Here is a 6,000-nt window from a genome sequence, read left to right on the forward strand (position 1 = left end):
CCATGAGGGCGTCGCTGCTTTTCTTCCTCTTTTCTGCCGGTTTTTCTCTTTTTCTGGCCGGAGCTGAGATTGGGCCAAACACATCAAAGGCTAAGAAAGTTAAAGCGCCCAAATTTAAAGAGGAGGAGAATGTCCTGGTGCTCACCAGCGAGAACTTCGGAAGGGCCTTGAAAGAATACAAGTACCTGATGGTCACGTACTGTGAGTAAGTCGTCTTGTCTTCGACCACACAGCGTTAGCAAAAATGCCCTGTTATTGATTAAGCATTGTAGTGACAATAATCGTTACAGCGCTGACACGCATCCTTCTGCCCACTTCACGGCGCTACATTACGTAACTGCTTTGTGAGAGAGTTCAGTTTACTACTTCAATGTCAAGTTGAGAGAAGGGTGAATGGAACAGCCACCAGTGGACGGCTGTCGCATTACAGCATTCCTCTAACCGAGGCCTGCACCAAACCCCCCCTGACTATAGCTCCGGAGCATTTGAGGTGCTCCAATATTGCAGTAGGGTTTAGAAGTAACATGATGAATCCCGCAGCTTCTAAGGAGCAAAGTTATGTGCGAATAGACAGAATGAAATCACTGGAATGCCTCAGGAAATTAAGAATTCGTAATTCTGTACAATTGGAAGCTCAGAGCAACAAAACCTCCCACCAACAGAAACAATCCTTCTCTGGGGATGTCACCTCTGCTTATAACTCTTTTAACACACTCCTCACAAACATCCAAAAACTCATCTGTTTTCACTCCTACATGTATGCCCTTAGTCTCTGTGAAAAATCCCTGCTAACACTATAGCGTAGCCAGTGTGTCGTGTGCCCTAGTACAAGGAAGGAAATGGGCACCCTAGCTGCTGTTTGAATGATAAAATAGGCACTAAGCAGGCTTTAGTGTCCCTGTCCCCCCCGCCCCCCTCAGGCCTGTGCCCCTGGTGCTACTGCACCAATGGAAACTACGCCCCCTGAATATAACCCTGGAGCATCTGATTTGCTCCATTATTGCAGTGGGTTTCAGAGGTAACATTATTAATCTTACATCGTCTGTTGAGAAAAGTGAAGTACAAATGGACAGAATGAAATAACGCGGCTAGGCAATACTTCTACGGGAGACCTGGGTTTATATATAGCACAAACACAAAGGAATCCTCAAGGGCACCATGACACTCATATAAGCACCACCGAAGCTATCTCAGGGCTATTAACCTTTATTTCATTTTTTGAGCAGTTTTATATAGCATGAACTCGACATGAAGGTATTGGAGCGCTTTACATGCACACCAGTTACGTTACACAAGGACACATTCATTCCTTTTTTTTGGACATGGGGAAATTAAGTGACCTGAACCTGGTTCCCAAGTATCAAAGTTGGCAGCTCTGGCCGTTACGGCACATTTCAATCACTCCTGTCCAATGTATTGTGCATGGCTTTGAGTAGGAGCTGAGGGTTACATTCTGAATCCCTTGCAAACAGGAGTCTGCAAAGGGATCGGAATTCTGTGTTGTGTGTGAGTTATGGGGACGGATTTTGGAAGGCCGGGCCTGCTGAATGTATCAGCTGAACAGACCTGGGAAAAAAGGTGACACTTGAACAATTCAGTGGGTTAAGTACTGGTTCCGGGTTAAATACTGGTTCCGTATGTTTGGACTCAATTCTAAGTGAAAATCTTGGAATAGGTGGTATTTGGCGGATCTGGAAAGTAATTCATCTGCAGTAATAGTAGTTACTGGGTGGGTTAACTACTTCACATTTTTCCGACCTGCTTGAAATCAGGGGCTATGCCTCAGCACAAGCCCCTGCTGGTACTGATGCCATGGAAAGACAGCACCGCAGCCAACATGTGGTACTCTTTCTGGGTATACCTTAATGTATAGCATCAACCCCGCGAGAACTTCGGAAGGGCCTTGAAAGAATACAAGTACCTGCTGGTCACGTACTGTGAGTAAGTCGTCTTGTCTTCGACCACAAAGCATTAGCAAAAATGCCCTGTTATTGATTAAGCATTATATTGACAATAATCGTTATAGCGCTGACACGCTTCCTTCTGCCCACTTCACAGCGCTACATTACGTAACTGCTTTGTGAGAGAGTTCAGTTTACTACTTCAAAGTCAAGCAACAGGTTAATATGTTTGTGTGATTTGGGGATGATATAGTTTCTCTCACAGATGGACTTTGTGTGAGGGTTCATAGGTGTACCCAACAATGTTTTTTGCTCGGGAGTTTGATTTGTGCACTGCTTCATTTCTACTGGAAATGTACAACTGCAAACACCAGACTACAAATTAAAACCAGGATTAGGTGTGCTACTCACATATTAAAGGGGAATCAAGGGGATCTCAGCTATAAGCAGCCACTGCATTCTTTGTTTGCTGACTCTCGGTGTGGGCCAGCTTCCTGCTGGATGAAATGCTGGATGAAATGAACAACACTTATGTGAATATCTGAGTATTTTTGGTACCGAGCTGACTGCATCTGGAACCCTGCGCCCAACTAAAAAAAAAATAACGCCTTGGAAATACAACCCCAACTCGCCATCATATGCCAGAGTCACACATGGTGAGGAAGGGGCTGGAGGGATACTTAACAGGGGGGTGAATACTGCCAAATCTACGGAAGAAATGGCATGCAAATTATACACAAAGTAGAAATTACTCTTGACTGTGTCAGAAAAAGACATAAGCCTTTTATTTCTCCTTGAATTTGATCTGAAAATGTGGAAATCCGGAACTAAAGAACGTAAACGTGCAGCTACATAGCATCTGTGCAATATTTCATTTAGAATTCTCTATCAATGTACTTTGTCTGCATTTCACAATATTGTGGGTAATTACAAGCATTGCAATTGTGAGCTCAGAAATCGGGGGCTGGGGGCAGAGGAACATGTCCTCTTTGAGTTAAATGCACATCATGATGAAGACATCAGGGCTGGGAGAGAGAGGACCAGAGAGCGGTGGCCAATGAATGACTGTGGACTTGCTTCTTCTTGCAGCGATTTATGGGGTTCTCAGCCACAGGGAGAGGGCAGTGGTTTTAGTGATGAGATGGATAGAGTGGTCCATGGAAAGGAGGCCTTGTGTCAATGGCAAAGGAAGACGGGCATCAGTTATGGTTATAGGGAGAGCATGCGTTCATTATGCTTTAGGGGAAAAAGGCAGAGGTAACCCTGAAAGTAAGAAGGGGTGACATGGAGGGCTTGGCTTCACAAAGAGTTGAGGAAGGCAGCCAGTAGACTAGAGCAATAGGAAGGAAAATCGAGACCTCGCCATAATAAAACCTAAATAAATGTACGAAGAGGAAAACGAGAAAAGAAAAAGGAGCTGGGCATTTTGGGGTGTGTGGAGAAAAGGGACAGGGCAATGTGGGAGATCGCAGACGAAGCAGTCAGCCACGAAGACAGATGAAGTAGTGGACTTCATAACGGGAGCTCGGTAGTTAGTAGGGTACATGCAGATCCTAAGAAATCAGGAGATGGGGGAGGGAAAGGAGACGGCTACTTTAACGAAGGGACATGTCAGCCCAAGATACAGAGTGGGGAAGGACGTAGAGGCGATTGGTGGGAAGGGGCAGATGGTCACAGATCGAGTAGGGTGAAAAGGTGGAATTCGGAGAGGGGGGTAAGGGATAGAGTGAGCGGTTAGCTTCAGAAAGGGGAGTCGTGGAAAGGGGTTAAGAATAAGGGCGCGAGGGGCGAGATAATGAATGTATGTGGGTGGGGGTATGGCATGTCTCAAAGGAATTAGGGAGGGGGGGCTCAGATATAACAATATGATGCCGTATTCACAAAGAGTGGAGCGAGGTCTGGAAAAGAGCAACGGCAGAGGAGGGTTAGACATGAGCGGAGAGGCATATTTCATATTGAGAGGCATGGGCTTCAGTGAAGTAGAGGGGAGCCTCAAAGGCAGGGCTGGAGAGAGGAGACGGCGGTAGACATTTAATGGAGGGAGAAGTGAGCCTCAGACCTAGGCAACGCGGGAATTGATGGTGATGATAGAGAAGGGGCCCTATAATGTTGCGTTATATAATGCACAGGGCCGGCTCTAGGGTGGTGTGACCGGTACCACCGCACCGGGTGCTGATTTAGAACGGGGGCGCCTGTTTGGTGTTTGCTTGTTTACATTGTGCGTAAATGCACCTGCTGCCGCGCTCTAGCAATGTCCAGACAGCAATTAAAATGTAAAAAAAAACTCCGGTGATTAATGTTCTTCCAGGTGAGATCGGAGTTTTGTCTAATAGACGTTTTGACTCGTCGAAGTTTTAATTCATGGTAAGGTAGTGCAGAGCAGAGGGTTAATATGCTTGCTGCGAAGAACATGTACCATGCATATAACAGTGAATGTAATGTAAACAGGTCAGTGGGTTACTGCTTTTGTCAGAGACTTCCTTTTGTTAGTTGTAGTTTACAGTGAACTATTAACTGTCATCATCAAAGAACTGCGTGCAGACTTCAAGGTATAGATTAGTGTGTATGGATTTTTCCCGCAGACTGTCATTATTCCAATGTTGGGAAAAGGGTTCACTTGGGTACAAATCAGTTCTTGTTATTAAAGAGAGCATCAATCCATTGTGTTACATTTTAAATTCAGAGTTTGTGCTTCTCCAGACCAAGTACTCTTTAAATATACTGCCTATTAATATGGATGCCATGTGAATACACCCCTTGTTGTCGTTTGTCTTGTATAACATGTCCTCTACACTGTTTTACACACCTATGATTGCTAGTCTCTGTGTAATGTGTGCGTTATGTACAGTGCTGTTATGTACAGTGGTGTTCACTCGACTTCCTATGTTGCTGGAGTGCATTTGTTTTTTTTTGCAACTGATTCTATGACTTTTTGGGGTGTATCCTCGAAAGTTTCCTGTTAATGTGGCTGACCTGCTTGCTGAAGTGCACGTTATACTTGCTTTTGAGTGACACCAAGTATTGCTGGTTTAATTCGATTCCGCTTGCTGACTTGTGATGCACGGCTTGATGGGTGCATGCGTTTGTTTCCCTGTGACTAGTTTGTTCTGATATAATTTTCTTATTTGCAATAGTTTTCAGTACACAGTTTGCGCAATCAGTTATGATTTTGTGTGACTACCTGGATTCCTGGAGTGCCTCTGACTTCGTTCTGTTTCTTTACTTTTTGTGACTGTTGGTCCTGCGGGGAAACATTTTCAATTTATGTTGTCTTGTTTACTGGGAGAATTGCTTTTATTTTCCTTTAGTGTAATAGGCTGGCTGGTGAAGTGCACTTCCCACACTGTGCAGTCACTTCAATTTGCCTTTACGTGACTACCTGGCTTGATGGTGGTTTTCTATTTGATTTCATGTAACTCCTTGTCTTGATGAGTGCATTGGTTTTAGTTTGTTTGAGGTAACTGCTTCACATGCTGGTTTCATCACACAGCTGACACCCACCTTGAGAAAGCCAGAGCTGCCCTGTTAGTGTTATCAACACCAGTGCGCTTAGGTTCCTTACAGCTCCTTCACTTGAAGTGGGTTACCACCTACCCGTTACTTTTTGTATCCTGCTCGTACCAAGTCAGATCCAGATCCAGACCAGTCCCCACAGTTGCTCCGGATTAAGGGACATTGTCATGTCATCTCAGGCGCGATGTAAAGACTCCCAGTGAGCTGAGGACTCTTTTGGCTCAAGAACCAACTAGCTGGAGACCCTTGTGGTTGTTTAAAGATTTAAGACCAGCCTGTAACTCAGTCTTGAGCTGGGTGGGTGACCTCGATTACAAAGTGGCTGTGCCAGATGTCCCATTATGACCCCTTTTTCCGGTCTCCCCTTCAGACGCAGAGGGCATAAAACTGGGGGGTGCTCAACCCTGCCAAAAAACTGAGGGGTGACCCTAAGAGCACAGCTGCCATCCAATCAGGGGTGGGATGCTTTGGTGTGCTGGTCTGGTTTTCTGGGTGCATTGGCTCAAGTTTTTCCCATGTAATTGATTGGGTGTCTTGGTAAGTTGCTTTTATGTGAATGTCTGACTTATGACTGCGCATTCCTTTC

Source organism: Lissotriton helveticus, chromosome 4_1 (genome assembly GCF_964261635.1).
Source record: "Lissotriton helveticus chromosome 4_1, aLisHel1.1, whole genome shotgun sequence".
Taxonomy (NCBI): Eukaryota; Metazoa; Chordata; class Amphibia; order Caudata; family Salamandridae; genus Lissotriton; species Lissotriton helveticus.